Source organism: Mastomys coucha, unplaced genomic scaffold (genome assembly GCF_008632895.1).
Source record: "Mastomys coucha isolate ucsf_1 unplaced genomic scaffold, UCSF_Mcou_1 pScaffold15, whole genome shotgun sequence".
Classification (NCBI taxonomy): Eukaryota; Metazoa; Chordata; class Mammalia; order Rodentia; family Muridae; genus Mastomys; species Mastomys coucha.
The window spans coordinates 40,622,553-40,633,162 of record NW_022196897.1 but is presented as its reverse complement, the minus strand read 5'-3'; positions in this window follow the sequence as shown (position 1 = coordinate 40,633,162).

The following is a 10,610-nucleotide window of genomic DNA, read 5'->3' as shown; positions in this document are numbered from 1 at the left end:
AGAGATTGTGACTGAAATATGAGACAGGATCCAGAAGGTGTGGCCGAACTATTACCATCCCATGCAGGCAGAAATTATTGCCCACTGGGTCTCCAGAGTTCCAGACCTGTTACTTGACTGGGTCTAGGTTGCCTGAACAGACCACTGCCCCACAGGCAGCCTTGTCTTGTCCTTGATTTTAGTAGGATTGCTTCACATTTCTCTCCATTTAATTTGATGCTGGCTGTTGCTTTGCTGTATATTGCTTTTATTATGGCTAGGTATGTGCCTTGAATTCCTGATCTTTCCAAGATTTTTAACATGAAGGGGTGCTGTATTTTGTCAAAAGTTTTTCAGTGTCTAATGAGATAAACGTGATTTTTTTCTTTGAGTTTGTTTGTATAATGGATTACATTTATGAATTTCTGTATATTGAACCATCCCTGCATCCCTGGGATGAAGCCTACTTGACTGTGGTGAATGATCATTTTGATGTGTTCTTGATTTTGGTTTCCAAGAATTTTATTGAGTATTTTTGCATTGATATTCATAAGCAAAATTGGTCTGAAGTTCTCTTTCATTGTTGGGTCTGTGTGGGTTAGGTATCAGTGTAAGTGTGGTTTCATAGAATGAAACAGGTACTGTTCATTCTGTTTCAGTTTTGTGGAGTAGTTTGAGAATAATTGATATTAGGTGTTCTTTGAAGGTCTGATAAAACTGCTCCAAAACCATCTGACCCTGGGCTTTTTTGTGTGTTGTTTTGTTTTGTTTTTGTTGGGAGACTTTTAATGACTGCTTCTATTTCCTTAGGGTTTATGAGACTGTTTAGATAGTTTAACTGATCTTGATTTAACTTTGATACCTGGTATCTGTCTAGAAAGTCATCTATCTCATCTAAATTTTTCCAACTTTGATGAGTATAGGCTTTTGTAGTAGGACCTGATGATTTTTTTAATGCCCTCAGTTTCTGTTGTTATGTCACCCTATTCATTTCTGATTTTGTTAATTTGGATACTCTCTCTGTGCCCTTTAGTTAGTTTGGCTATGTGTTTATCTATCTTGTTGGTTTTCTCAAAGAACCAGCTCTTAGTCTTGTTGACTTTTTGTAATTAGTTCTCTTTGCTTCTACTCCTCTTGGGTGTGTTTGCCTTTTGTTTGTTTGTTTGTTTGTTTGTTTGTTCTAGAGCTTTTAGAGTGATATTAAGTTGCTAGTGTGGGCTCTCTCCAGTTTCTTTATGAGGGTACTCAGGGCTATGACTTTTCCTCTTAGCACTGCTTTCATTATGTCCCATAAGTTTGGGTATCCTATGCCTTCATTTTCATTAAATTCTAGAAAGTCTTTAATTTCTTTCTTTATTTTCTCCCTAACCAAGCTATCATTGAGTAGAGAGTTATTCAATGTTAACAATTATGTGGGCTCTCTGTTGTTTTTGTTGTTATTGAAGATTAGTCTTAGTCTGTGATGATCTGATAGAATGCATGGGATTATCTCAATCTTCTTGTATCTGTTGAGGCCTGTTTTGTGTCTGATTATATGGTCAATTTTAGAGAAGGCACTATGAGGTGCTGAGAGGAACGTATTCTTTTGTTTTAGGATGAAATGTTCTGTAGATATCTGTTAAATCCATTTGGTTCATAACTTATATTAGTTTCATTGTATCTCTGTTTAGTTTCTGTTTCCATGATCTGTCCATTGGTAAGAGTGGGGTGTTGAAGTCTCCCACTTTTATTTTGTGAGAATCAATGTGTGTTTTGAGCTTTAGTAATGTTTCTTTTATGAATATGGGTACCCTTGCATTTGGGGGTAGATGTTCAGAATTGAGAGTTCATCTTGGTAGATTTTTTTCTTTTGATGAGTATAAAGTGTCTTTACCTATATCTTTTGATAACTTTTGGTTGAAAGCCTATTTTATTCAATATTAGAATGGCTACTCTAGCTTGTTTCTTGGGATCATTTGCTTGGAAATTTTTTTCCAGTCTTTTAGTATGAGGTAGTGTCTATCTTTATCAAGGATGTGTGTTTCCTGCATGCAACAAAATGCTGGGTCCTGTTTACTTATCTAGTCTGTTACCCTATGTCTTTTTATTGGAGAATTGAGTCCATTGATGTTCAGAGATATTAAAGACATTGCTGATTCTTGTTATTTTTGTTGTTAGTAGTGGTATTATGTTTGTGTGTACTCCTCTTTTGGGTTTTTTGTGAGATGATTAATTTCTTGGATTTTCTTGTGTGTAGTTTCCCTCTTTATGTTGGAATTTTCCTTCTATTATTCTATGTAGAGCTGTATTAGTGGAAAGATATTGCTTAAAGATGGTTTTGTCATGGATTATCTCTGTTTCTCCATCTATGGTGATTGGGGATTTTGCTGGATATAGTAGCCTTTGCTGGCATTTGTGTTCTCTTAGGATATGCATGACATCTTGTGGCTTTTAGAGTCTCTGTTGAGAAGTGTAGTATAATTCTGATAGGTCTACCTTTATATGTTACTTGATCTTTTTCCCTTACCACTTTTAATATTCTTTCTTTGTTCTGTTTACTTAGTGGTTTGATTATTATGTGACAGGAGGAATCTTTGCTAATCAAATCTATTTGGTGTTCTGTAGGTCTTCTTGTACGTTTATGACCACTTCTTTCTTTAGGTTAGGGAAGTTTTCTTCTATAATTTTGTTGAAGATATTTCCTGGCACTTTGCATTGGGAATCTTCTCTCTCTTCTTTTCCTATTATTCTTAGGTTTACTTTTTCATTGTGTGCTGGATTTCTTAGATGTTTTGGGTTAGGAGCTTTTTGCACTTTGTATTTTCTTTGACTGTTGTGTCAATATCTTCTATGGTATCTTCTATGCCTGAGATTCTCTCTTCTATCTCTTGTATTCTGTTGATGATACTTGCATCTGTAACTCTTGATCTCTTTCCTAGGTTTTCAATCTCCAAAGTTGCCTCCCTTTGTGATTTCTTTATTTTTTCGATTGTCATTTTTAGATCATGGATGTTTTTGTTCAATTCCTTCACCTGTTTGATTGTATTTTCCTATATTTCTTTTTTTTTAAAGATTTATTTATTATTAAGTACACTGTAGCTATCTTCAGACACACCAGAAGAGGGCATCAGATCTCATTGTGGGTGGTTGTGAGCCACCATGTGGTTGCTGGGATTTGAACTCAGGACCTTCTGTAGAGCAGTCAGTGCTCTTACCAGCTGAGCCATCTCGCCAACCCCTTTCCTATATTTCTTTAAGGGATCTATCTGTTTCCTCTTAAGAACTTCTACCTGTTTACCTGTGTTTTCCTTTATTTCCTTAAGGTAGTTACTTTTGTCCTCTTTAAGGTCCTCTATCTTTTTACATGAGATGGGATTTTAGGTTGGAATCTTGATTTTCAGGTGTGCTAGGGTCTCCAAGGCTTGCTGTGGTGGGAGAACTGGGTTATGATGGTGCCAAGTGGCATTGGTTTCTGTTGCTCATGTTCTTGCATTTGCCTCTCTCTATCTGGTTATCTCAGGTGTTAACTGGTCTTGCTGTCTCTGACTGGATCCTGTCCCTCCTGTGAGCCTATGAGCCTGAGAGTCAAGCTGTCTCTAAGTGTGGGAGGGGGTCTGGAGTGCTGGCTCAGCCCCGGTTGTGGCCCAGAACTTCTTTGCATATCTCACCTGTAGTGTGATGGTGGTGGTATGTGGGACAGACTCCCAAAGGCAGTTGGAACATGGAATTTAATCACATCTATAATGGCAACTGAGACCATCGTAGGTTCTACATGATCTAACCAGTTTCTTTTTTTTTTCTTTTTAAGCTTTTATTGCATTATGATGAGAAAAGTTACATGATTTCAATTTATCTGAATTTGTTAACATTTAAAAACATATTTTAATTAAATAGAATTGAATCACATTCTTGTTCCCCTTTTGTACCACCGCTCCTCCCATAGACCCCCCTTCATTACCTACAATATCTTTTTTGTCGTATTCCTTAAAATTTATAAAATACTATAACAATAAATATAAGTATTATAAAAGTTGTTTGATATAAAACAACAATCAATTTAACAGTATTATGTAAATGCTCATTTACAGCAATAGTGAAAATACATTTTTCTCAATATAAATTTTAAATAACTCCAAACATATTAGCTATCTAACCAGTTTCTAACAGCCTACAACATTGCAGTTAGCAATCTCTCTATTCCCAGGCTCCTCTCCTACTGTTGTTATTCTGACTATAGATCTGTATTTTCAGGCTGGATGTTTAACTTTATTAGACTAGAACACTTTAGTGATAGAACTAAATAAGCCATACATTTAACTACACCATTGAAGAAGTACTGTGATATTTGGAAGAAAGAATCATGATCTTATTGGGAAAGCTTATGTTCAAATCCCTATTTACCATTGAGTCAGCCTGTGACCTAAAGCAAGGAACTCCATTTCTCTGAACTGCTTTTGTAACCAGTGAATAATAACATACAGAGCTGTTTGAAGAGATGTTGAAAAAGGACAGAGAGATCTATCAGTGGTTCAGAGCACTTGTTGCTTTTGCAGAAACCCGGGGTTGGTTGCCAGCATCCACATCACATCTAACAACCTGTAAAGCTAGTTCTAGAAAATCCCAAATCCTCTTCTGACATCCCCAGGTACTGTTTGAACATAGTGAACATACATATATGAAGGCAAAACATCCATACACAGAAAATAAATCTTAAGAGATTTTTTTTTGAAGCAAGTAGAAAATATATTTCTCTGAAACTGCCCACAGTTTCACGAACTGGGTTCTCTCAGCCAGGAGGGAACAAAGGACCTGAAATAGAGGGTTCAAAATGCAAAAAGAAATCACGAAGCCAAGTTGAAATAGCCCAATCAAGACTTGGCTTTACTTAGAATAAACCAGGGTTTTTATAGTCACAGGAGAAACCAAACCGAAACCAAATCTCTAGATTACATGATATTTGCATACTACAAAAAAGGTTCAGGTGCCAAGGTCCCCAAGTTCGGAAGATCTTCAGACGGTGGGCGTACTTAGGCGGTGGGCGTGCTCAGGCGGCTTTTTCAAAGACGAACTGACAGTCTGCGTCTGTCCCAGCTTCCCAAGTGTTAGCCACCAAGCAGAGACTGCCAGAAGTCCGATGACTGAGGGGAAGGGTGAGGTAACATTTCTCAGATAATTTAACATTGGCACAAAGAACTTATCTAAGTTATTCATTATAACACCTATTCAGGGAAGATATTCAGGTCTTCTCACTAGACTCATCATAACTGGCATTGATTAATTACTGTCAATGATTTGGGTGTTGAACTAAGCCTTCCACATGTACCTTTCTACTCATTTATTCTTAATATTATTCTTAATGCTATTACTACTCTACTCATTTCATGATGAATATACTATTAACCATCTTGAAAGAGTCAATATGATCATTGTGAGTCCACGTAAGAGGGGAGGCAGAATGTGGGGAGCTTGACTGAGCTTATCCCATGCCAGCTGGTGCTGGGCTATAGGAAAGCACCAAAAACCGACCTGGGGGTGGGAAAGTGCAGTCTGAGATGTGGGAAAGCTGGAGCTGTTTGGGGACCCCAAGATCTGCAACAAGGCTGGGGTCATGGGTCCTCTGACTCCTGGACATTCCAGGGCCTGCTGGGAGTTATGGAAGAGCCAAGAATGGAGTCTTGGGGCCGAGGGCTGGGGACAACATCTAGCCCGGGGCCTGGAAAAAGGGGATCACAAGCTTGTCTGAGCAGTAATTGTCCTTAGCTTGTCAGAGACAGGCTGGAAACATAGGCCTCCTTTGGCGGAACTGAGCTGTGGCTATGTAGGTTAGTGCCTTCCCCATGACTCCCCATGGTGGATCTTGATGAAAGAAATTGTTATTGATCATTCCTGGTGGAAAATTGATGCATACCTTCTTCTCAGGGTGGACCTGAGATTAAATACCTTTTGCAGGGAGCAATGTCTGAGAAGAGAAGCTTATTGGCTGAAGCCTCAGGGCTTCTAGGTATCTCATTCGCATGGAGAATTCTGTTTTGGGCCTGCATGACCATAGGACATGTTTCTTTTATCTGAGGAGCATGGCACATGTCCCAGGCCAGGAGTCTGGCAGCTGGGAGTTGACTAAGTCTCAGGTATGTGTCCACTGAGTCACCAGGTCTCAACCTGCTCTACCTTCCAAACTTCCTGGCATGGTTTTACCATCCTACATGTCATCAGCTCCACATGTATCATACCAAAGACATTCAAACCTATGTGTGCCTAACTAGAGAAGCGAAGTTCTTATAGCCTACGTCAGTTTTATAGTAAGAAACTTATGTAGTAAGAAATCAAATTATAAATGTCACTCCATGTGATTCAATTTTAAAGTTCAAGAATCATACTTAAGATCAATTGGTTTCATTTATAACAGAAATACTTAGCAAAGAAACTCACAACTTACTTGTTCTTGCTGTATACCTTTAATATGGCTGCCCAGGTATATTATCTGGGGTCTCTAAGACTGCAGCATATGGGATGGGGATGGGAAATGGGAGGAATTGTGGGCAGAGATCAGGCATAAGATAGTGTTCCATAAGTAAAAGGGGTGAATCACATGGAAAATGTAGCAGCTTTCTATGCAGTGGGTAACAGCCATCCTCAAATATTTCTCCCTAAGAAAAAAACTAAGCCTTTTGAGTTTCCAGGCAAACATAAACAGAGTAAGGTGCCTCAGTCCTATTTCAACCTAATTGCTCCTATGCCCAAATTAGGTGAGAGAATTATAGGAAACTATAACCCCAAACTACCCTCATATTACTTCCATACTGGCTTTAAATATATGTTACATTATATAGTATGTGGTCTGTAGTAATAGGTAAGTTTCTTGCTTTATAGTAAAAAGTGCAAGAAATTTAATAAATCCATTTCCCTATGAAGTATTGGTGAACAACTCAAGTAAAAGGAGCTCTGCTCTGGAAAGGGATTTAATTAACTGAGGGAACTCACACTACAGTGTGCTACTTTCTATCTCAGGGCAAAAGTACCTTCTTGATGTACACTTGAAAAGACTAGTGAGACACTATACCCAGGGTGCACTTCTCCATGGGAGTTGCTGCCGCTGTTTACTTGTGAGAATTTCAGCTAGGTATACACTGTGTCCCTGAAATCATGGATCCCAGGGAGGAGGGCTGTGAAATGGCATCTTGGAGATCTAATGTGGCCATGGCATTCAAGGTCTTGCAGCAGCCATGTTTGCCTGCATAAGAGCTGCACAAGGGCCAGGCAGTCAACTCCAGCCTGGGTGGAAGAGTAGTAACTCATACGGCCTCATAGCTAACTGATGAGCTCTTGCTTTTGGTGGCTGATAAGAATATGGTGTCATTTATCTTTGGGGGTGATGCTGGTAAGTTGTCCATGTTCGTGTAAGCCACACTCGTTGGACTCACTGACTTATAAAAGTAACAAAGAAGAAGAGGTGGAAACGAAGGTGGGATTGGCATATTTGAGGGGAACTTGGGGGAGTAGGAGGAATAAGTTGAAGGTAGATATGATCAAGATACACTGCATATATGTATGAAATTGTCAAAGAAATTTTTTTAATTTTTAAAGTGACATTTACATAATATATTGGATTATATGGCACTATTTCACTTGACTTAGGAAAGAGAAAAGTGGAAGAAGAGAACAAAACGAAGAAGCTATAGGCAAATCTTACAAGCCACTCCAATAATCTACAGCGAATCTTGACTTAAATATCCTGTGGTGGTTTGGATATGATTTTAATCTGCCTTCCTGGAGTTAGGCACTGGATACTTAGTCCCCAATGCAGTGGAGTGGGCATGTTGGGATCTTAAATAGGTGGGGACTTATGCAACATTAGATCAAGAGGATCCCACCCTCAGAAGGTTTCAAGCAGTTCTCCTGAGAACAGTTTCATGAACCAAGGTTACCCCATACCATGGTCCTTCCTGTATACAGAGAGTTGTTTTTCTACTCCTTCATGTTTTGACATGAGGACTACTGTGGAGTAAAGATGACTTCACAGGCTAAAAGGGTTCTTTGGACCTTCTAGCCACCAGAAAGATGAGCCAAATAAGCCTCTTTCCTTATAAAGTACCCAGCTTCAGGCACTACAGTATATAAGAACAACACGGATTAAGACACATTGTCAGCCTGGCTTGTTCACAGCTACCTATACAATTCTGACAAGTTATTCTCATGGGAACACTTTATACAGCACAGAAAGTGCTGAGTTGCTGGAACAATCCACCACCTTTTACCGCTGTGCCAACAGCTTTAGAGAAATGGACTCTCATTATAGATGCCAAAGAAGCATAATTGTGGTAACATTATATAAGGCATGTGCACATAGCAGTCATCAGAAACCATTTGCCTTTCATGAGGCTTTCGCTGAGTCCTGAGCTCAGTAGATTGCTGATGTGGTCTTATTGTTTCATGTCATGAAATTTTTGTTTAAAAGTTTTCCATCTGAAATGAATGTGTACATGCCTATAATCCCAGCACTCAGGAGTGGCTAGTTCAAAGCCATCCTCAGTAACTTAGTGAGTTCTAATCCAATTTAGGTTTTATAGCCAGATATTGTCTCAAAAAAAAATTAAAACAGTGCAAAACAAAACATAAGACATCTTCCAGTCATTGTGTGAGTAAGATTTAACTAACTCATATCAAGTGGAATTGCAGATTTGTAAACTGCAGAAATTCATCTATTGAAGTCTAAACCCTACTTCAAAATAAGGACTTCTTTATAAGTAAGGTCACCAGTAATGTAATTAACCTTGATGAAGTCAAATTGATGAAGGTCTTTAATCTAATAAAACTGGTATCTTTGTGAAATAAGGAAACTTTGGCACAGACGTGCACATAAGCAAAATACTATGCAAATATGTGATGTGTTTATAAGACAAGAAACATTGGGGGTTGACAGAAAACTACCAGAAACCAATAGCAAAGCACAGAACACATCCTCTTTATAGCCTTTAGCAAGAATCACTCTTGATAACACTGTCTCAAAATTCTAGCTAGTGCCAGAGCTATAAGACAAAGAATTTCTGCTTCTTTAATTGGCCTAAGTTATGATGCTAGAAAAGTCATATATGTGTGATATAGAGAATTTCATTCCATGGTGGGTTTCTGCTTTGGGCTTTAATATTTGTTAGGAACTTCATACATATGTCATATGGCATTTACATCACTCCCACCCCTCCTGTTTCCAATGATGCTTTTCTGATAATTAATAAAGAGTATTTCCCAAATCCTAATGTGAAAAAATGAGTATTTGCTAGTCTTTCATCTTGAAAATGTGATGTATCCTTCCAGTGATATCTAGTACACATCTATCATAAATATTATATATAATGTACCCAAATTGTGTACTGTTACACTCACAAACTAAATAAAGGGAAGGTAGCTGAGTGGGAATTCTAAGTAATGGATTCCATTTTCCACACCATTTTTTAAATAAAAATCTGCAGGTAGGACTTTAGGACTTGCAACTAGAGAGATGCTGAGTGGTTAAGAACTCCCACTGCTATTGTAAAGATTTGAGTTCAGTTCCTGATCCTGAGTATAAAGATTTAAGTGCCACTACTTTACTTTTGGATAGTCACACACACCTTTAAGCAGCTGACAAAAATTATGGACTCTCACATGAGAAACAATGCAAAGTATAAATATGTGTGCATTTTTGGAGACAATTCTGGAGGTTTCCTGAAGTACAAGTATGTCCCAGGCTAAAAGTCCCTATTATTACAGGTCACCAGCTCTGACACAGACATCTAATTATTCCTCTTCTTTGCCTTAGTCTGTTTGGGCAACTATAAAAAAAAAAAATTAGCATGTAGTGGTTTGAATGAGAAGTGTTCCCTATAGTCTTGGATGTCTAAACATTTGCTCCCTTGTTCATGGTGTTGTTTTGAGAAGTTATGGGTAGATGCAGCCTTAATAGAAGATGTATGTCAGGGGTGGAGGGATTGGAAGTTCAAAACCCAGGTCCAATTCAAGTTAGACCTCTGCTTTGTGTTTGTGGTTGAGAAGGTGAGATCTTAGCTTCCTGCTTCTGTCACTGTGCCTTGTTCCCACACCTTTACAAACTCTCATCTCTCTAGAACTGTAAACCAAAATAAACACTTTCATCCATGAGTTGCTTTTGATTGTGTTCTATCACAGCAATGAAAGAATTAACTGATACATACTATGAACCATTTGATATTAGGAAGAAAACTGAGATGAGGTTGAAGTGGAGTTAGGTGGGTCTTTATTTCTCACACCTTTGAAGGCTGCAAAGTCCAAATTTAAAGCAGTGTCTGGTTTAATGCCTGGTGAGGTCCACTTCCTAGTTTATGTGCAGCATCTTCTCTCTATGTCCTTTCATGGAACACCAAGAATGTCTATGGGAGCCTCTTTTACAAGAATACTCATACACCCCATGATTGCTTGGGGCCTTCATGGCCTAACAGTCTTCTAAAGCTCACTTCTTAACACCATCACATTAGGGATTAAGTTTCAACATACAAATCTCAGAGTGCAAATACACCCAGACCACCTCTTTCAGGAAAACCCTTTCTGGCTATACCAACCCATGCTGATTATTCCTCGCTCTGAACTTCTACTGCATTCTTAATATCCACCAACTTAGTTTTTAGTGATTTGTATTGGCT